Source organism: Miniopterus schreibersii (assembly GCF_964146895.1).
Source record: "Miniopterus schreibersii genome assembly, chromosome: 2".
Taxonomy (NCBI): Eukaryota; Metazoa; Chordata; class Mammalia; order Chiroptera; family Miniopteridae; genus Miniopterus; species Miniopterus schreibersii.
In genome coordinates this window covers 93,384,443-93,407,329 of record NC_138102.1, presented here as the reverse complement: position 1 = coordinate 93,407,329, position 22,887 = coordinate 93,384,443, and the positions used below count along the sequence as shown (strand labels likewise).

The window sequence follows — 22,887 nt, the reverse complement described above, 5'->3', positions numbered from 1 at the left end:
ATGGCATTTCCATACAAATGGCCTGTCTTGGCTTAAGCTGCCAACTTTTCTAAAACTTCTCAATCAAGCAGCATCTGGCCTCTGCATACTCTGTACTTCTTGCTAAGTGGACCCAAGCTTAGCACTAGCAGCAGTGGCCCCAGTTTGAAGCTTGGCCTCTTCCGGACACCTCCAAGCCCAGCACAAGTAGCAGGTATCGTCAGATTGCTTTGTAGCTCATGCTGAGTCGCCCCAGGCAGGCCACAAATGGCAGCTGACTTTGGTCTGCACCTCCCATAAGGTCCCAGTGCCAGCATATCTGGTAGACAGCTCTAGATCATGCTGAAGCACCACCCAACCACCTCCATGGGTGACACACTCAAAGGGTGGACTTGGTGGGTACCTGAGCCTCTCCAAAGGGAGTTATGCTCCATGGGGGTCAGTCCTGCACAGAAAATCTTCCATGGTGATCCTGGTCAGTTCTTGCAGCCAATCAGCCTGAGGGTAAATCCCTCCCATTGATGTGCCAACAGCAATCAAGTCTCAACTACAACAGGAGGGTGCACACAGCCCACAAAGGGGTCATAGTTTGAGCACCTAGGTTGGGTGACTGGGAATGCTTCACCACTGCACCCTACAGGACACCTACTATGTACTACCAAGTCTGGGAGATGTAGCAGCTCTACCTAATACATAGGACCAAACACAGGGAGACAGCCAAAATGAGAAGACAAAGAAACATTTCCCAAATGAAAGAACTGGACAAAACTCCAGAAGAAAGAACTAAACAAAAAGGAGGCATGCAATCTACCAGATGCAGAGTCTAAAACACTGGTTATAGGTTGCTCAATGAATTTAGGGGAAGAGTAGAGAACTCTAAATGACAACTTCAACAAAGAGCTAGGAATACAGCCCTGCTGGGTGTGGCTCAGCTGTTGAACATCCAGGAGATCGTGGTTTGATTCCCGGTCAAGACACATGCCCGGGTTGCAGGCTTGCTCCCCAGTCCGGGGCATGTAGGGGGCAGCCAATCAATGACTCTCTCATCATTGATGTTTCTATCTCCCTCTCCCTCCCTCTCTCTGAAATCAATAAAGTTGTGTGTGTGTTTTAAATAATGTAGTTTAAAAAAAATAAAAAAGAATCAGTCCAAAGTGAGGAATACACTAAGTGAAATGAAGAATACACTACAAGGAATCAACAGTAGAGTAGATGACGCAGAGGACCAAATCAGTGATTTAGAAGATAAAGAAGCAGAAGACACCCAATCAGAACAGCAAAAAGGAAAAAATTTTTAAAATGAAAATAGTTTAAGGAGCCTCTGGGAAAACTTCAAGTGTACCAACATTCACATCATGGGGGTACTGGAAGGAGAAGAGAGAGCAAGAAATCGAAAACCTATTTGAAAAAAATAATAATGGAAAATTTCCCTAACCTGGTGAAAGAAACAGACATATAAGTCCAGAAAGTGCAGAAAGTCCCAAATAAGATGAACCCAGAGAGGCCCATACCAAGGCACATCATCATTAAAATACCAAAGATTAGCCATGGCCAGGTGGCTCAGTTTATTGGAGCATAGTCTTGTACACCAAAAGGTTGTGGGTTCAATCCCCTGTCCGGACACATATAAGAGGCAATCAATTGATGTTCTCACATGGATAGGTGTTTCTCTCTCTCTCTCTCTCTCTCTCTCTCTCTCTCTCTCTGTCCCTTCCTCTCTCACTAAAAATCAGTGGAAACATATACTAGGGTGAGGATTTTTTTTTTAAATGCCAAAGGTTAAAGACAAAGAGAGAATCTTAAAAGTAGCAAGAGAAAAGCAGTTAGTTACTTACAATTTGAGAGTCCCATAAGACTCTCAGCTGATGTCTCAAGAGAAACTTTGCAGGCCAGCAAAGCTATCATTCATAATCTATCAACAATTACTTTAAATGCAAATGGATTAAATGCTCCAAATCAAAAGACATACTGTGGCTGAATACATAACAAAACAAGACTTGGGATGGAAAAAGATATTTCATGAACATGGAAACAAAAACAACAACAACAAAAGCTGAGTTAGCAATACCTATAACAGACATAAGAGACTTTAAAACAAAGGCACATATAGAACAAGAGACAACCAAGGACCCAGCAATTCCGCTTCTGAATTACCCTAGGGAATCTAAAACACTAAATTGAAAAGACATATACATTCGTATGTTCATTGCAGCATTATTTACAATAGCTGAGATATGGAAGCGACCTCAGTGTCCATCAATAGGCAAGTGGATAAAGAAGTGGTGCATATATACAATGGAATATGATGCAGCCATTAAAAATAATGAACTTTTGCCATCTGCAGCAACATGGATGGACCTAGAGGGTATTGTGATGAGTGAAATAAGCCAAAGAAAGACAAATGCCAGATTATTTAACTTATATATGGAATCTAAAAAACAAAATAAACAAGCAGGACAGAAACACACTCATAGATACAGAGAACATTTTGAAGGTTGCCAGATGGGGGGTGGAGGGATGGGTGAAAAAAGTGACGGGATTTAGAAATACAAATTAGTAATCACGGAATAGTCATGGAGATTTGGAGTACAGCATAAAGAATATAGTCAATAATATTGTAATAACTATATATGGTATCAGATGGGTACCAGATTTATTGGGGTGACCACTTTGTGAGTTACATAAAGGCCTAGTTGCAAGGTGGTACACCTGAAACTAATATAATATTGTATGTCAACTGTAACTTAAAAATAAAAAATATTAAAAAAAGAAAAATTGGATAACACACAAAAAGTAGAAATTAGAAAATCGTTGTGATTTTTATTATTTTACTGTAACCATGTGATGATTTTTGGTTATATGTCCTTCCACTCTTTTTCTTCTTTTTTTTAAATACTCACCTGAGGATATTTTTTTTCTATTACTTTTCAGAGAGAGTGGAGGGGGGGAAAACATGTATGTGAGAGTGAGACACATGGATTGGCTGCCCTCCAGGGCAGGAGATGGAGCCTGCAACCGAGGCACGTGCTCTTATTAAACCTGGGACCCTTCAGTCTGTGGGCCCACCCTCTAACCACTGAGCCAAAGGCTTTTTCTAATTTTTTTAAAGTTCAGTTTCTATTCTTATGTTCAGGTATAGCAACTTCCTTGGTCCTATTTGCTTCCTCATCCTTTACAGAAACTCATTTTCCTGTTTCTGTTTCGTTGGCGCCAGAAGTTCTGGTTTAGCCCTGGCCAGATGGTAGTCCTGGGGATATCTGTGCACCTTGCGAGGGGCTTTAACTCGGTCATTAGGTTTTGTTCCCTGAGGACTAGGCATTTCTGAGGCTTCTTCAAAACCAGCCTCGGGGGCTTCTGAAAAGTTTCACAGGAGAAACACTGGGAATTATCCCTGAGTCGCTGGAGAAAAAGGCCAACCTTCCCAGATGGCTCCCTAGACTAGGACCTCGTCCTCTGTATATCGGCTTATCTGCCAAGCGTTGTCACGGTCCCTTTCCCGACGCCAGGCGCCGCAGCTTCAGGACCCACGCGGCGCAGGGCGCACGGACCAGCCCAAGCTGGGTCAGGGGCGCGCGGCGGGCCCGCAGGCTGGAGGGAAGCGGGGAGGCGGGGCGGCGGGGCGGCGGGGCGGCGGGGCGGCGGGGCGGCGGGGCGGCGGGGGGCGGGGCGGCGGGGAGGCGGGGAGGCGGGGGGCGGGGAGGCGGGGGGCGGGGAGGCGGGGCGGCGGGGCGGCGGGGCGGCGGGGCGGCGGGGCGGCGGGGCGGCGGGGGGCGGGGAGGCGGGGAGGCGGGGAGGCGGGGAGGCGGGGAGGCGGGGAGGCGGGGGGCGGGGACGCGGCTGCAGGGGCCACGGGGTCGAAGATAGAGGAAGTGGGTGAGCAGCGCCTCCCTCTCGGGTTCCGGCACCGGTCCCGCTGCCTCTCTCGGTCTCCCGCGGCTGGTGGGGGTGAGTAGCCGTCCGTCCCCAACATTCGGCTCCTACGTCCTCCGAAGGATCTGCGAGGAACTCCAGGCTCGGGCAACTGCTTGCGGGGCGAGGTGCCCGCCGCCGGCCCAGACCCTCAGGTGTGGCCCCTGACTGCTCGCGCCCTGGGGGGGGAGCGGAAGACGCACGAGGCCCGGGCGCGCCACGGTGCTTCCGCCCCGGCGGTGGGGCCGCCCTTGCCTGCTCGGCCCCCTCACGTGTCCGTGGCCCAGACGTCGCCAGGGAGGCTTCCCGCTCGCAGCCGAGCGGCGCGCGGGGGCCGAGGCGGGAGAGCGGGGGCCGTGCTGCTCTGTGCTTCATTTACTTTGCCGAGAGGCCCTGGCCTTTTGTGGGGTTGGGAGAGGCTTTGTCCTCTCTGTCCCACATGAACCTCGGGTTTGGCTGTCGTCTGTGGGGCTTCAGCTCGTCGCGTTGCAGGGGGCGCGGAGTGGGAGTGGGGGAGGACTTAGACATCCCGCCCGCCCGCGCGGGTTACACGGGAGGCGCCGGGTCCCACCCCATAGACGAGAAAGCGACCAGAATTGACAGGTTCCGCCGCAGATAGTATCTGCCTCAGTGTGGCCAGAGTGCCCGTCTTAGAACTGTTAGAAATTATGTGCAGATACTGGCTGGTGGTGGAAAACAGTTTGTTGAATGACTCAGTGCCCCCAGGAGACCTTAGGAGAGCTCTGAAATAAATCCTCAGTAACAGAAATGCTGCAGTGCTAGGGGTTTGTTTATTCATTCAACCACCAACAGGAATGCCTGTGCTGGGCCAGTGGTGGGACAGAGAGGGACCAGCTTGAGGAGCACATTTGGGTTTGGGCCTGGGCCTTCTGAGATTGGATTGGCCTTCATCTGGTGGGCCTGGGAGGGGTTGGGGAGTAGGGTGGGGTCCCAGCATACAGTACCCCCACCTTTTCAGGCAACTGCCTCATTCCACTGCCAGGTTTGCCTGCCCTTCCTGCCAAGTCTTCTCTGCTAACTCAAGCCTCACTCAGTGAGTGGCATCACAGCTGTCCTCTTTCTAGAAGGGAGCTGAGGGAACTGCAGATGGATGTGGTTTTTCCACATTCCATCTCCACCCATCTGGGTCACATGGCAGGCTCCGACTTGAGGAGGACAATCCTGGGCCTGAGTCTATGCCATCTTGGGACCTGGGAGTCCACTGGGAGTAACTGTTTTGGAACAGAGTCAGGTCTCAGAGCTAGGAGGAAAGATGGAGGGGAGTCGTGTGGTTTTAAAGGTTAGGTTGACGGACTTCTAGTGAGGCATCATTGGGAAGAGAACACCTGCTGCCCAGAGTATGAGCTTTTTTGTCCTTCCTGGGGTGGGGGTGGGGGCACAAGGAGAGGTGCAGGGCAGCGCCCACAGGAGGCCTTCATAGCTGGGGCTTAAAGGCAACATCTCACAGGCTTCCTTCAGCACTCTGGGTGCCTGTACTGTGCTGGGCATGGAGATTCACAAGGACAGGATGCTATCTCATGGGAATGGAGACACAGACTGGTGACTGTAATACGTTGTTGGGATGCAGGCCTTGGTGTTGTTTGCTGCAAAGAGCTGTGGGAACATGAAGTGGGTTGCTGTTAGTTGCTGTTTTTTTCAATTATAGTTTATAGTCAATATTATTTTGTATTAGCTTCAGGTATACAGCATAGTGGTTAGATAATCACATACTTTACAGAGTGTTACCCTGATATTTCCAGTACCCACCTGGTACCATACATAGTTATTATATTATTATTGACTGTATTTCCTATGTTGTACTTACATCTCCATGGCTGTCAATCTGTACTTTTCAATCACTTCACTTTTTTCATCCAGTCTCCCAACCCCCCTCCCAGGTTGTTGTTAGTTTCATATGAGGAAGGTTAGGTTATCTGAGGTGGACTCTGAAGGATGAATAGGAACTTGCCAGCAACAGAAGAAGGAAAAGTGCACTCAGGGCAGCACAGGGAATGCTGGGAGGGAGTTGTCTAGATGGAAAAGGGATGTCTCCAGGTGGGAAGGGACATTACACACCCTGCTCTGAGGCCTTGCTCAGGGAAGCTCACAGCCTTAGCCAACCTGGGAGACTAATTGAGGATCTGGAGGTACCACTTATTTGTAAATGAGAATGGCCTGTTCAGGAGCTCCAGGCGCCTGGACTCAGGAAGGATGAGGGCATACAGGGGAAGAAGAATATTTGATGATAGAGCCTTCCAGGGCAGGAGTCTTGAAGGGTAGTGAATGATGTTCTCTTTCTGTCTAGTGCTTAGTAGAGGGATTGGGGACCGAAACAAGAGGCTCTAACTGACAATTTTCAAGGCTAAATAGCCATCCTAACCTAATGTCTTGGTGGTGGTACCCAAGATGCTGGCTCTGGACTGTCAGCTCATGAGAACCCTCACTCTAGATTTGTGACCACAGGAAGTACTTTCACCTCAGGTGATCATTTGCCAGGCTGGGGCTGTGGAGGTCATCACAGGCCTGGAGTACCCCCTGAGGCCAGCTGCCCACCCCATTGGGCCTCCCATGCACAGGATCTGAGTAATAGCCCCTTGACTGCCACAGCTGGCTGGCCACCCCCAGAGGCCACATGTATTCTTGCCGAAAGCCACTGATAGGTCTGAAAAGGACAGCTAGTTGAGGATTGTGATGCTCAGCCATGACAGACAAAGCCCACTGTGAGTCAGATGCACGCAGAGAATTTTACATGCATTAATTATCTCATTTGGACATCATGGGAACCAGAGACTAGGTTATCTCTGTTCTTCAGATAGGAAAACTGAGGCATGGAGAGGTTAAGTAACTTGTCCAGGGTCACAACTGAGGGAGTCAGACTCTGGAATTCCAGCTCTACATACTGCTCTGCCTGGATTCCCAGCCTCTCACTGCTCCATTCCCCAAATAGGGCCCATCCACCTTTGTATCTCATACCTGTTAGATGTTTAGAGTGAGGAGCAAAGAGAAGGATCATGGTCTTTCTGTGATTTCCCCTCCCTTGAAGGTAGCCCTGGTGACAAGGCAATAATGATGTGTACGGGAGAGAGTGATGCTTTACTGGTCACTGTCATGGACGCTTTCCCTGGGATGTCTCCTCAAGAACCATCCCATAGGCCCCTCAGCTCCCCACACCTGACTCAGCCCTTCCCCTCCTCTTCCTGCCTACATGGGTCAAAATGGGGAAGTTTCAAGTGTAAGGCAAACATCATTTGGATGAAGCACAAAACAACCACTTTTGGATGTTCTGCTGCCTTGCAAATCAAATTCTATGTTGGTTTTTTGGGTATTTGTGTCAAGGATCCTAGAAGCTACCAACTTAGAAGACAAGGAAGTGGTTTGTTTTAAGTTACCCCCTCCCCTCAGTATTCCTATCAGTTTCTGGATGGTGGAAGTGGTTTTGGAGATGGAGTTTCAAAGGGGAAAGGAGTACCTTTGAAGTCATAAACCAGGTTTAAAAGGAGATCACTTACCTCTGGCCCACAGAGTAGGCTGTCTGCCCTGGTGGAAGGATGTGGATTCCCAGGAGAGGGCTGCACAGAAGTGGAGCTGCCGCCATGCAGAGAGAGGCCTGTTTGCCAGAGTCATCATGGAGCTTTTTACAAAGCTTCGTGCCTGGGCTTCTGCCTGGTCTAGACAGGAGCTCCTGCCCTGCTGATTGCTGTGTTGGCCAGTGGGCAGGTCAGCGTTCACCTTGTATGCTCATGTCGTTAACAAACTACCTTTGTTCAGAGGAAGGGACCTGAGTGCTGTGGCCTGGGTCCATGGCTGGAGTTCCAAATGCAGTGCGTGTAGGGAGTCCAACTTGCTGAATCTCCCCATGCTTGTCCTATATAGACCCTTGGCCCTGAGCTTATCTGAGGCCAACGATAATGTTGTTGTATTTCTGTCAATGGGCATCTCCGTATCTGTACTTGGTTTAATTTGCATAACCATATATCTCATTTTACTTCTCATGCTAATTCTGTGAAGTTCTGCAGATGTGAAACATCCATGGTGGGGGTGCTTCTCACATATATGCTCATGTTTGGACAAGTGTTCAGGAGGCTGCAGCCCTGGGTCCAGGACTGGCCATGTCCCAAGAGCTTCGGCTTGGATTCCCTACCCCAACCTCAACAACCCCCCTCCCCAATGAACACAAAGTGAAAGAACAGACTTCTGAGTGGCCATTATATGTTGGGCACTTTCCCTTAGAAAACAAGGAAGTGGTTTGATCCCATGAGGCAGGCAGTGTCCTTTTTTACAGATGGAGAAAGTGAGGTTATGTGGCAGGTGCAGAGCCAGCTGTGACCCTTCCACCTGTCCACTTTCAGAGTTTCCCTCTATGAGATAGGAGTACATGGGCCTTTTAACATAATGCTTTGCCCTGGAGACTTAAGGAGTTGAACTTTTTTTCTCTGAGGTTTAGATCTGTTTCTCTAGGGAGAGCCAGTTGAAATCAGAGCTGGAGTCTAGTGTTAACAGGGGCTGGGGCAGCAAGAGAACAGAGCAGGGTAGAGACTCAGTGCCAGGAAGAGGTGCAGGGGGAGGGGGTAGCAGGTGGAAGTAGAATGGGGGCTGAGGCATGAAGGCATCTGGGAGGCAGCAGAGGGACCTGCAGGTGAATAACTGGTTCTATGAGAGTAAACCCAGGCCTAAGGCCTCAGCATATATGTGCCACAGTTTTGAAGAACGCCAGCTGGGCAAATGATCACACTCACCAGCAGCCCCTCTCAGCATCAGCGAGTGTGTTCTTAATAAAGGACTAGCCATCTGAGAAGGCAGATGTGTGTCTGAAGGGGCTGGGAAAGGCTCCTGGTACCAGCAGGGCATCTCCTTGGAAACAGGAAGGAGTCCACCTGTATGGTTCAGTTGGGAGCCTGAACTTTGGTTGCTGGCTTTTGGTGAGGGAAGTCACCACTTTTGGGACTGCCTCCCTTTCTGGGCCCAGCTGCCTCTATGTCTGTAGTAGGAAGAGGTTGGGGTAGGGAGGGGTAGAGGACCACAGCCAGGCTTAGCACCACCTGGAGACCTGGAATGAAGTCAGGCTCTGCTGTGACTGAGGAGATAGACTGCCCTTGACTGGAATCTCTCTGGGAACCTTTCCAGCAAGCATTTCCTCACCCTTTCCTGGAGAGGGTTGCTGTGGGGCTATGAGGCTGGTGGGTAGTCCTAGGCTGGTGAGCTCCTGGGACTGGGTAACAGCACAGCCTTTAGGAAGATGTGTCTCTTTAGCCCACAGCCTTGTGAATATCTCCATTCTTTTGTTTCACCCAGAGTTCCAGACAGCAAGACAAGACTGGCTCAACTGTGGCACCACCTGACCCCCAGGCATCCACCACTTCTTAAAAAGCCTTGTTTTCTTTCTGGGGTATCTCCTAGAAGGAGGTTGGTGATATCCAACCTCCCAAATTCTTACCTGGGAGCCGAGTCAAGGGCCTTCGTTGGTCACAGCATCTCACCGGGGTGATGCTGACCAGTGTGTGAAGTGATTGCACTGACTTTTTTACACTCCAACTGACTGCACTGTGCTCCCTTTTGTAGATGAGGAAACCAGATTTCCTGCCAGGACTTGGGAGGCTGGAGGAATGTTCTTACCCATGGAATGCCCTTCTATCCATGCTTGGTGGCCATCCTTGCCCCCCTCCTCCACTCAGCAGCCCACCTACCAGCTCTGGCCCAAAAGGGTGGTGTGAAAGCAGCCCCAGGGTGGCTGAGTCTCACTTGGCTTTGGTAATGTCCTTTTCCTCCGTGACTAAGCTCTATGAGGAGGATAGTTGTGCAGTGTTAACAGGCAAGGCAGTGAGACAAAGGCTAACCTAGACTTTTTGCAATAGTCCTTGGGACACCTTTTTTCTTCCCCACTAGCCCATCTTGCCCATCTTGCCCTACACATTGTGCACAGTTCTTGTAGAATCCCAGGGCCTGACGAGGTGAGGGGAAGCAGGAGAACCTAGGTCATGGAGGTCTTTAGACCCCAGGGTGATAGACTTATGAGGACCTGCCTGGAGCAGCAGAGCTGTGTGAGGGGATGGCCTGAGTTATCTGGTAAAGAGGCCCCTGTGCATTTATACCACCTTCCCCAAGGCTGCCCTTTTCTTTTTTATTGAGATATTTCCCACATCATAAAATTCACCCATTTAAAGTGGGTTTTGCCCAGCCAGGCGTGGCTCAGTGGTTGAGTATTGACCTAGGATCCAGGAGATTGCAGTTCGATTCCAGGTCAGGGCACATGCCCGGGTTGTGGGCTCGATCCCCAGTTGGGGGTGTGCAGGAGGCAGTGGGTCAGTGACTCTCATCATTGATGTTTCTATCTCTCTTTCCCTCTCCCTTCCTCTCTCTGAAATCAATAAAAATATATATTTTAAATAAATAAGTGGGTTTTAATATATTCACAGGGTTGTACAACCACTATCAAATTATAATTTTAGAACATTTCAACACTCCCAAAAGAAACTCTATACACATTATCAGTCACTCCTAGTCCCCCTCTCCCTGTAGCCCTAACCAACCACAATCTACTTTCTGTCTCTGGATTTGCCTATTGTGGGAAGTCCATATAAATGGAATCATATGTGGTCTTTTGTGACTGGTTTCACTTAGTATAATGTTTGTTTGTTTGTTTTTTAATATATATTGATTTCAGAGAGAGGAAGGGAGAGGGGGAGAGAGAGAGAAACATCAGTGATGAGAGAGTCATTGATCGACTGCCTCCTGCACGCCCCCTACCAGGGACCAAGCCCACAACCCAGGCATGTGCCCTGACCGGGAATCGAACCTCAGTCTCCTGGATCCTAGGTTGATGCTCAACCACTGAGCCATGCCCAGCTGGACTAGTATAATGTTTTCATCCGTGTTGTAGCATGTGGCCAAGTAAATTTTATTGTAGGGATATACCACATTTTGTTTATTGATTGATTAGTTGAACATTTGGGTTAATTCTACTTTTTAACTACTTTGTAAAATGCTGCTATGAATAGTCATGTACAAATTTTTCTGTGGACATATATTTTCATTTATCTTATGTATATACCTAGGAGTAGAATTGCTGGGTCATAATTGTTTTGAGGAACTACCAGACTTTTCCAGAGCAGCAGCATTGTTTTATATTCCCACCAGCGATGTGTGAGGGTTCCAGTTTCTCCATATCCTTGTGATCACTTGGTATTTTTTGTTTTATCTAGCCATCCTAGTGGGTGTGAAATGGCATTTCATTGTGGTTTTTATTAGCATTCTGTAATGGCCAGTAATGTTGAGAGTTTTTTGTGTGCTTATTAGCCACTTGTATATCTTCTTTGGTCTATTTAAGTTTTTTGCCTAATTTTTAATTGTCTTTTTATTATTTTTTAATCCTCACCCAAGGATATATATGTGTGTGTGGGTTTGTGTTTGTGTGTGTGTATATACATACATATATATATATAAAGATTGATTGATTTTAGAGAGAGGAAGGGAGAAAGAGAGAGGAACATTGATGTGAGCAAGGAACATCTATTGGTTGCCTCTTATACACAGCCCAACTGGGGATCAAACCCGCAACCTAGGTGTGTGCCCTGACTGGGAATTGAACCCACAACCTTTTGGTGTATGGGACGACATTCCAACCAACTTAGCCACCCACTGGGGCAATTGAGTTGGCTTTTTGTTGCTGAGTTATAAGAATTCCTTCTATATTGTGAATGTAAGTCCCTTGTCAATAAATGATTTGTAAATATTTTCTCCCATTCTGTGGGTTGTCTTTTCACTTTCTTGATGGTATCTTGTGAAGCACAAAAGTTTTTAATTGTCAGGAAGTCCAATTTATATATATATATATTTTTATATCACTTCTTTTAATGTCATGTCTAAGAAACCATTGCCCAACCTAAGGTCATGAAGTTTTATTCTGTGTTCTAAGGGTTTTTATAGTTTTAGCCCTTACATTTAGCTCCATGATCTGTTTCCAGTTAATTTTTGTGTATGATGTGAGGTGGGGCCCAAATTCATACTCTTGCTTGTGGATGTCCAGTTGTCCCAGCACCGTTTGTTGAAAAGACTATTCTTTACCCTGGTATTGGTCACTTTGTGAAGGATCAGTTAACCATAAATATTAGGGTTTGTGTATAGATAGTCATTTCCGTTCCATTGATATGTATGTTTATCCTTTGCCAGTGCCACACGGTCTTGATTACTGTCACTTAGTATTAAGTCTTGAAATGAGAAAGTGTGGATTGACCAATTTGTTATTCTTCAAGATTGGCTATTCTATTTCCCTGAATTTCTATATGAATTTTAGGAACCACTTGTCACTTTCTGCAAAAAAGCCATCTGGGAGTTTGAGAGGAATTCCACTGAATCTATAGATCAGTTTGAGGAGTGTTGCCATATTAACAATATTAAGTCTTCCAATTCATAAACATGAATTGGCTTTTCATTTGTTTCATCTTTACTTTTTTTCAATGATGTTTATAGTTCTCAGTTTGCAAGTCTTATGCTTTTGTTAAATGTATTCATAAGTATTTTGTTTTCCTCATTATAAAGGTAATTGTTTTCTTAATTTCATTTTTAATAATTGTTCATTGCTACTGTATAGAAATTCAGTTGATCTTACAAATACTTGTATCCTACAGCCTTGCTGAACTCATTTATTAGTTCCATAGTTTTTCACTGGCTTCCTTGGGCTTTTCTACGTATAAGGTCATGTCAGATCAGTCTTATTTATTTATTTATTTGAGAGAGAGAGAGATCAATTTGTTGTTCCACTTATTTATGCATTCATTGATTGATTGTAGTATGTGCCCTGACCGGGAATTGAACCAGCAACTTGGCTTATGGGGACAGTGTTCTAACCAACTGAGCAACCCGGCCAGGCCAAGTCAGTCTGTTTTAAAGCTTCCCAGTTGATTCTAGTGTGAATTGTCAGGATAAGCCATGTGAAAGCTGGTAAGAGTAAAACCCAGAGAAAGAAGTCAGTGGGTTAGCAAAGTCCAGGTGGTATTCTTGGGTACTGTGGAAAGGAGGAAGTCTATAGCTCTGAGCTACCAAGGGTTGTCAGGGTCATCTTTCTGGCTCTGCCTTGACCCTGTTGTGGGGGAGGAAGAAACTTTCTTGTACCCTTAAGGTTTTTTTCAGCTGTTCTAATAAGCAAATCTGTGTGAGACACAGCAACAAGAGAAAATAACCAAATTTAATTGTATATGTACGTATGGGAACCCCACCACATAGCGAGAGGTTCAGAGACATAAGGGGGAAATGAAGTATATATGGTATTCTGAGCCACGGATGAGAGGTAAGGCACCTTGGGGATTCAGAGGGGAGGAAAGTCACTGCAGGGTGATAAGAAGAACAGATGTTCGGTATTAGAAGCTTGCCCTGCCCTGTAAATAGGTCCTAAAAGGCTATCTCTGGTGATAACTCTTATGGGTAAATCTCCTAATTTAAAATTCTTTAAGGAAGAGGTCAAAGTTTCTCCTGAGCCTGCAGGGTTTCATTGCCTTCAATTCAAAATAATTTATATACCAAGTGGCACATATTGGGGTGACTTGCTCTGAACTCCTAGTGGGTTCCTTGGGCTTTTCTATATATAAGGTCATAAGGAAATTCCCACCTCTGAAACTTCCCTGGAAATTTCACATTCCAGAAGCTGGGTCAGTAAATCGTTCTATGTCTCATTTCAGGAGGTGGTGATGCAGGTGGGTTCGCAAAGTTTGCAGGCAGTCAGGCACTTAATAAGAGGCATCTCTGGGGGAAAAAAGAAAAACAAAGGTTAATGATTGGAGGAGACTCTAACCTTGGTTTCTGAGTTCTGAAAGCAGTTAGTCGAGAAGATTTCTAGATGTATGTCTTTTTAAAAAATTTTACTCATTGATTTTTAGAGAGAAAGAGGGAGAGAGAGAGGGAGACAGACCGAGAACCAGCAACCTTGGCATATTGGAATGACGCTCTAACCAGCTGAGGTACCTGGCCAGGGCCTCTGTGTATCTGTCTTGAGTCATCCTCAAATGGAGTGAAGGCAGGCAGTGACAGTCTGACAGATTCTCCTGGTCTGCAACTTGAATCTCTCTGGTGATCTTTCTAGGCAGGTCTGGAGATTCTCCATAGGTGAGCTGTTGAGATTTCTCTGCAGTCTATATCAAGTTGTCCCACTCTAGCTTGCATGGACTTGGGAAATGAACAGTTGTAGTTTTCTTTCTTTTTTTAAAAAATGTTTATTTATTTATTTTATTATTATTTTTTAAGTTTATCTTAATTGTTGAAAGTATTACAGATGTTCCATTTTCCCCCCATTGACTCCTTCCACCCCCCTTCTACCCTCCTCTCAGGCCTTCACCACATTATTGTCTGTGTCCATCGGTTATGCATATATGCATATAAGTTCTTTTTTATTAGTAGTAAATATGTTTTTATTGATATCAAAGAGGGGAAGGGAGAGGGAGAGAGATATAGAAAGATCAATGATGAGAGAGTCGTTGATAGGCTGGCTGCCTCCTGCACGCCCCCAACCAGGGATCGAGCCCACAACCTGAGCATGTGCCCTGACCAGGAATGGAACCGCAATCTCTTGGATCATAGGTCGATGCTCAACTGCTGAGCCATGCCAGCCAAGCACATATAAGTTCTTTGGTTAATCTCTTCCCATCCCTACCTCCCATCCCCTTCCCTCTGAAATGCATCAGTCTGTTGCATGATTGAACATCTCTGGGTCTATTTTGCTAGTTTATTTTGTTCATTAGCTTCTTAAAGAAGACCCTTCAACATTTCCTGTAGTGCTGGTTTGGTGGTGATGAACTCCTTTAGCTTTTTCTTATCTGTGAAGCTCTTTATTTGACCTTCAGTTCTAAATTATAGTTTTGCTGGGTAGAGCAGTCTTGGTTGTAGTTCCTTGTTTTTCATCACTTTGAATATTTCTTGCCACTCCCTTCTGGCCTGCAAAGTTTTTGTTGGGAAATCAGCTGACAGTCATATGGGTGCTCCCTTGTAGGTAACTAACTGCTTTTCTCTTGCTGCTTTTAAGATTCTCTCTTTGTCTTTAACCTTTGGCATTTTAATTATGATGTGTCTTGGTGTGGGCCTGTTTGGGTTCGTCTTGTTTGGGACTCTGTGCTTCTTGAACTTGCACAGGTAGGGGAAGTTTTCTGTCATTGGTTTTTCAAATAGATTTTCAATTTCTTGCTCCCTCTCTTCTCCTCTGGTACGCTTGAAGTTGTCACAGAGACTCCTTATGCTATCTTCATATTACTGGAAACTTTTTTTTTTTTGATGTTCTGATTTGGTGTATTTGCTTCCTTATATTCCAGATTGCTTATTTGATTCTCAGTATCCTCTACTGTTGATTCTCTGTAAATTATTCATTTCAGTTAGTGTAGCCTTCATTTCACACTGGTCCTTTTTTATGTCATTGATGTTCTCACTAATTTCCTTAAAATTCTCACTAAGATTCTTGAAATTCTCATTAAATTTTTTTAGCATCCTTATAACCATTGTTTTGAACTCTGTATCTAGTAGTTTGCTTGCTTCCATTTCATTTAGGGTTTTTTTGGAGATTTCTTCTGTTATTTCATCTGTGACATGTTTCTTTGCCTCCACATTTTGGCTGCTTCCCAGTGTTAGGTAGAGCTGCTATGTCTTCTGGAATTGGTAGAGTGGCTTTGTATAGTAAGTGTCCTGTAGGCCTGGTGGCTCAGCCTTCCCCATCACCTGAGCTGGGCACTCTAGGTGTGCTGTTCTGATTGGGTGTTTTCTGCTACCTTGTCCTCCTAATCACTGATTTGATCCTCTTTGTCATCTAATCTGCTTCATCTAACCCATCGATTGTATTTTTTATTTCAGTTATTGTATTCTTCATTTCTTACTGGTTCTTTTTTGGTTTTTATCTTTTTGTTGAAGTTCTCACTGAGATTATCTATTCTTCCCCTAAGTTCATTGAGCATCCTTTATAACCAGTTTTTGAACTCTGCATCTGATAGATTGCTTGCTTCCGTTTTGTTTAGTTATTTTTCTGAAATTTTGTACTGTTTTTTCATTTGAGAAATGTTTCTTTGTCTTCTCGTTTTGGCCACCTCCCTGTGTTTGTTTCTTTGTATTAGGTTGATCTGCTATGCCTCCTGTTCCTGGAAGGGTGACCTTGGATAGTAAGTATCCTGTGAGATCCAAAGACACAGTCTTCCTGTTCACCTGAGCCAGGTGCTTCAGGTGTGGCTCCTGTGTGGGTTGTGTGTGACATTTTGTTGTAGTTGAGCCTTGCTGTTGTGGCATGAGTGGGAGGCATTGACCTTCAGGCTGACTAGCTGTGAGTGCTGACCATGATTACAGTGGACAAGTGTTGTATAGGGCCTCACTGCACACAGTGGGATTCATTTAGCAGAGTTCTGGTGCCAGCGAGTTCATCCTTTGGGTGTGTCATTTGTCGCACTAATTGGGTTATGCTCTGGTGTGGTCTGAAGCTGGCACCAGGTATGTTGGTTCTGGGACCTCTTGGGAGGGGCTCCAGTGCAGGCCAAGATCAGCTGCTGCCTCTGTCTAATCCAGGGCCACCTGATAGGAGCTATACAGTGATCTGCAGTTGATAGCTGCCTGTGCTGGGCTGGGAGGTGCATGGGAGTAGTTATGCTGTGAACTGAGGACAGCTACCATTAGTGCCAGGTTTGGAGCTACTCAGCAAGAGGTACCGGGTATGCTGAGGCCAATTACTACTTATTTGGGGTTTGTGGACCTAGGCTGGCCAATTATGTGGATTAGCTTCTGAGAGAGGTTTGGGTGGACTGGGAATTTGGTGGAGCTGGGACTCAGAGAATCACCAGGATTGGGCAAGAGAAGTGTTAACCAGGGTGATGGAGACTCCGATTTGGGGCACCTGCAGGCTGTGTGTGAGGAGATCTCAACAAAGGAACAATGGTACTTGCTGCCACTTCAGTCTGAAGAAAGCTTCCCCTCCAGCCTTCACTGTAAAGCCAGACAATTCAGTTCCTCCCTGAATGTCCCTGGTGCTTTTCGAGATGCTGTCCCTTTACTGGAGCTCAGGGTGAGTGTATGTGAGCAAGTGAGTCTGTGGTTGGGTCCTTTAAGAGAATGCCTTGAGTCTTTAGAGACTTCCATCTCACTTGGATGGAGTCCCTGCTGATTTTCATGTCCAGCTATTGTTGGGATTCCTCTTCCCATCACTGGTACTCCAGGCTGAGGAGCCCATTGTGGGACTAGGACCCCTCGTTCCTCAAGGGGCACCTTTGTAGCTGAGATATCCCACCCCAGTTCTCAACTGTCACATGTGGGTGTGGGACCAGCCCCACCTGCTAGTCTGAATGTGGCTTCTTCTGTATATTCTTAGTTTTAGGAGCTCTGTTCAGCTAGTCTTCTGGTTCTCAGTGGTGGTTGTTCTATACCTTAGTTGTAATTTTGATTGTCATGGGAGGAGGCAAGCACAGTGTTCACCTACCCTGCCACCTTGACCGGAAGTCCACATGGGCTTTTTAAAATCTAATTTGCTGGGTATTTTCATAAGGAATCTCCAGATTGAACTTTAAAAGGCCTTTTAGGCCATAAAAGTGAAGCCAAGGACTTGTCATCGTCAGATGTTGCCTGCAATACCTATAGATTTGGGTGAGTTTCTCTCTTTTCAAGGTCCCCAAAATATCCTGAGGGTCCTGCACCTTCTAGGAATTGACCTTATCTTACCTGGTAAGGCATCTGGGAACCCTGTAAGAAAGGTATGAGGCTGTTTTTCCAAGGGTTTTATTGGCTTCCATAAGTCAGTCTTAATTCCTTAAAGCTGTCTGGTCATGTCTGAGTCTGTGAATGTTTTTCTCAAACATGACATTCTAGTCAAAGCCTTGATTAATCTTACCAGTTTCCAATTGTGTCATCACAAGGAAAACAGATTCTTATTGAATTTATGCAAATAACCATATTGTAAATAAGAATACTCACTGAGAGTTTCTGATTTCCGGTGGGATCAAGTAGGGAGAAAAAGAAAAATGTTTCAGTTCTGCTTTAAAAGGTGTAATTTACCAAATTGCTTTAAATCAGCAATTTTCAACCCGTGTGCCACAAGAATCTTTAAAATATGCAAAACTTGACTATTTAATCAGGGGCACTGACCTCTTTTCCCTTGGATTGTCAAATAAAATAATGACAACAGCCAACACAACAATAGCTGTCTGGTGTGAATGAATTAGAATTATACGTAGGGTTTTTTTGTTTTGTTTTGTCAGATTGCCCAAAAATATGTTTTTTGTGTGCTACAAAATTTTAGTAATTAAGTTAGTTTATGTGTGCCATGAGATGAAAAAGGTTAAAAATTGCTGCTCTAAATCATAGGTGGTATAAGAGAGAAAAAAAACACACAACAAAAAACAAACTTTCTTATACCCGGAAAATAAAAAAATTAAGGAATGAGCAATGTTTCAAACAAAAAAAAAAAATCATAAAAATTGTAATCATCCTCATTAGTTCTTTCAGTCCTGTGTAATTAAAACATGTTCTTCTTGAATCCAGTTTTTCCATTAGTTCCCTCAACCTTGGCTGATGATTGATGGTGATAGGGTCAGTGATAATTCCAAGATGTTTGTAAAGCTTTCCATCAAGATTCTTAAGAATTTCCCAGTGAAGTAGGTGCATTGGTCACTAGAGATTGTGGAAGATATATACCCCAAGTGGGAATACGTTTTCTAACAGTTTCTTTGCCACTGTGAGGGCATCAGCCTTCAGCAGATGGAGTTTTCAACCCATTCAGAAAACATATACGACAAGAACATATTGATAACACGTACTGAGTGGCAGCTGAATAAAGTCTAGCCTAAATGCACTATGGTGAATGAAGGAATACAAATAACAAAAATGGGGTTTGCCAGGAAACCAGAAAAAAACAGCCAGCTATCTTGGATTTCGCACAGTCCTGACTGACTATTCTTTTAATTTACAACAATTTTTTACCCGTCTTAATTTCTCTAATTCAGGAGCCCACTGTTGCCATGTTATGAGGGTCTGCAATGGCAGGTCAATTTTGAAGAAGTAGAGTGGATTTCATCCATAGGAGCCACATCAGGTTTTGTTTCTGATGCCTTTTCATGAAATTCAGCTTCAGTATTTCAGTAGAGAATGTTAGCTTTTACTATTGAGAAGATTCAGTTTTCTTAAATCAAAGACTTGATTAAGACAACATAAAATACCAAAAATTATTTTGATAAAACACAAAATCTTTGCTTTCTAGGCAGGCAGGCTTTTTTTTTTACAGCATCTTCTCTAGAGCAGACCAGTAATCCAGGAAAACTGTCCTTTTAGCAGCTGAAAGAATATTAAGTTTTAGCACATGATTAATATTAAAACTTTTGAAAAAAATCCTTATAACAAATCCATTCAATCTTATCCAGCCTGATCACACATAAAGATTCTTTCTCAAGATTTCGTTTCATAAACTTTTTATAGCTTTTTGGTCCCTTTTAATTTGTCTTGTGTTCTCTTACCCACTCAGAAATAACAAGGGCAAAATTACTTTTATGTTCCTTAACAAAAAACATCTCCATGTCTCATACCCTTTTTTTAAAGCCAAAAATATAACTTATTTTTCTTGTATACACGGTTGTTTTCCCTATTATAGTTTTTTGTAGCTTTACTTATATGTATTAGAATTCTTAAACTTTAGAAACTTTAATTTCTGGTGAAAACTAAGAAATAAGTGACTGTGAATTGTTACACCTGTATTTTTTAGATTGATAACTTTATGAACACATTCCATAATTTCCAGAAATACATGCTTTTTCATAGTACAGTCTTTTAATGTGGCACACAACATGATTACTAACAGATCCAAATTAACTCTTTTAGTTTCTCTGCAATGAGATGCCAAAGGTAGATAAACCTATGTTCAGTAATTAATGTTTCATTATATTATTTTATTTGGAAATTTAATATAGATATTCAGTGATGATCCATCATTTAATTTAGCTAGCAAAACTCTAAAGTTTCAAGTTACCAAAGAGATTTAGGGAACCATTTCTAAGTACACATAAAATATAATTATTGCTAAAGAGTTCATCCTATTAAAACCTATTTATTCTACTTACATTATTTAATTTACTTGCTCTTAATTATGTTTAGATTACTTATGAAAATTACATTATACCAAGTTATTTATTGTGCTGAAAAATTTTGTAACAGAGATAACATGAACTTATTTTTTTTTAACCCAGGTAAAATTAAAGTTTTATATTTAATTTTGATAACTGTAAAGACCTGTCTGTTTTAACCAAACCAAACCCAAAACAGCTTCCACATCAAATATTTTCCCAGATTGCATGATCCTGAAAAGCACTGGGTTAGTTTCTATTATATTTTTCAGAATTTTAATACAAGCACTTATTTGTTTAAGCCAATTAAATAGACCTCTTTTACAAATTAACAATACCATCACAGGTAGAAAATACCACACAACACTCATGAACATACAGACAGATGCAAACAGACACTTCCTAGCCTTTTTTTTTTTTCCTAGTCTTTGTTTTAAAATTACTACCATGAGATGAGTAATAAGTTTATCCAGTCAGGTATTTAAGGCTTTTTTTTTTTAATTGATTTCAGAGAAAGGAAAGGAGAAAGAGAGAGAGAGAGATGGAAACATCAGAGATGAGAGAGTCATTGATCGACTGTCTCCTGCTCGCCCCGTATTGAGGATCGAGCCTGAAACCCGGGCATGTACCCTGACCGGGAATCGAAGCATGACCTCCTGGTCCATGGGTCATTGCTCAACCATTGAGCCACGCCAGCTGGGCAAGGCTTTTTCTTATTAACGTTTGTGGAGAAGATAATAAATTTTGTAGGGAGCCTTACAGTCAGCAAAGCAGTTTGTGCTTTCAAAAACACCTCATCTCCTTTTTTGTTTTCCAGTCTTAGGAATTGGGGATGGTAAAGATAGGTGGGCTTTGACCTACTTCTAGAGCTGCATTTGTGGTTTCACAAAGATTTGTAAGGTAAGGATAATTGCTCTAAAGAATTGGACTATAACTTAAGTGACATCATAGGTTGATCTATCCATCCAACTACATCATCCCTAATTTGCTTCTTTCTGGGTATATCATTTTATTTTAGCTTTGGGAAGGAGGCCTTTTAAAAAATTCCTATCAGGCCCTGAATCCAGCTTCCAGTGTTGCCAAATTTCTGGTCCAAAAGTTATTTGAAGGTAAATCCTTTTAAATATTTTGTCAGTTTTCAGCTGGGACAACCAGTAAATATTTCTGGCAGTTCAAGTCAAACCTTGTTTCTCGAATGTCCCCCATCTCGAACAATTTGCTTCTCAACCTGACAGCCCTTTCATGCTGATACACTGTATGATCAGTCACATGTCTCTCAGGTGACAGAGGAGAGATTGCATGATTATGAGTCACTTTACCACTAAACCTCACGTTGTTAACATCTCAAAAAATTGTGCTGTGAATATTTTTGTGTTTTTTTTGCTTTTGTTGCTGCTTATTAAATATTCATTTTTTACTGTACCTTTCATTTCCTTTTTGTTAAATTTTCATTTACATTTCATGTCCTTTTTGTTTTTAAGTGTTTGTTTATAGATTGAACAGTACATTAGACATGTGCTGTATATAAGAAAGGTTAAAACAAGGAATCATTTCCAGGTCTGGAACAGATTAATTCAGTTTACATTATTTTTAATGAAAAAAAATGATTCAGTTTTCAGACAGCCTTCTGGAACAAATTAAGTTCTAGAACCAAGGCTCTACTGCATTAAACAATTCCATGGACTCAAGAGGGTACAAACCAGTATCATTCCTTCTGGTAGCCAAAAGAAGTGACTGCATATCCCAGGCAGGCAGAGAGCCAAGGCAAAGTCCTTAGGACATAGGGAATAGATATCCCTGGGAGTTACAGAATCAGTAACCAGTAAGTCTGGATTTGAGAAGGAAGGAACGATGTGAAATTTTATTTCCCTCTCTCACTGGACTCAGTAGGTAATCTATTTACAAAACTTTTGAGGATTCTCCCTGAAAGTAAGAAATTCTCTAATTATAGCTATTAGATTGGCCTTAGACCAAGGAGGGAAAGATACCTGAGGATCTCCTGTAAGGAGTAACAGCAGTCCTACAGTCTTTTGTTTTAGGTACCTTTTATATCTTTAATTTTTTAAAAATATGTCTTTATTGATTTCAGAGAAAGGAAGGGAGAGGGAGAGGGAGATAGAAGTGTCAATGATGAGAGAGAATCATCAGTTGGCTGCCTCCTGCACTCTACCAGGAATTGAGCCCACAACCCAGGCATGTGCCGTGACCAGGAATTGAACCGTGACCTCCAGGTTTCATGGGTGGACGCTCAACCACTGAGCCACACCAGCCGAGCCTTTGCTTGCTTTTTTAGAAGTTTTTCCAATTCAAAGGAGCCCTCATTTGGATCCTTTACCCTTACTAAGGATTATTATCCTTACTAAGATAAGTAGGATCTTAATAGCAATTCAACTAATAAGAACTATGAATGTAGGAAGCTTTTCCAAAGAAGAGTGCAAAAAGATAAGATGAAATTTACCCCCGAGTTCGAAACAGGCATTCCAAAACATAGTGAAGCACATGTTTTTTTCCCTTCTGAATGGGGTGTTTAGATTCCCTAAGCTTGGATCTATAGGATCCACAGCCTGCTCTGCTGCCTGTCAGATGCGTAGGCATCCTCTGACTGGTGGGAACCAAGAATGAGGCGCCCTGTTTTTACCAGCTCTGGGAGGAAATGGATAAGCACAGAAAACTCCCTTGAGAGCTTGGCATGGCTAGACAGAGAGCAAGGTTCATCCCACCCAGTGCAACTTCTGTATGGTGGAGGCCAGAGAGAAAATATTCTCACTGGTCATAAAGACCAAGGTCTCCTGACATATATAACAAGATGAAAGGAGAGACACCAGACAGACAGAGAAAAACAAAATTAACAAAACCCATGAGTACTCTTACCAAATAACCAAGGGTTGCTAAGCCCAAGAAACTAGTTTCACAAATATTTTCTTCTACTAATCTAAATTTAGAA

At 43.7% G+C, this 22,887-nt stretch overlaps 1 protein-coding gene across 6 annotated transcripts in view; it reads left to right on the top strand.

The window, feature by feature from the left end:
- The first annotated feature begins 3,753 nt into the window (after nt 1-3,753).
- Nucleotides 3,754-22,887, top strand: part of BID (BH3 interacting domain death agonist) — a 42,154-nt gene continuing 23,020 nt past the window's right edge. For 2 of the 6 annotated variants that reach the window (XM_081129337.1, XM_081129335.1), the window contains exon 1: nt 3,818-3,924. The gene's annotated coding sequence lies outside the window, so the exon portion shown is untranslated. Of the gene's footprint in view, nt 4,044-22,887 lie in introns of all 6 variants that reach the window. The other 4 variants (XM_081129333.1, XM_081129332.1, XM_081129336.1 and 1 more) reach the window with 4 other exon arrangements.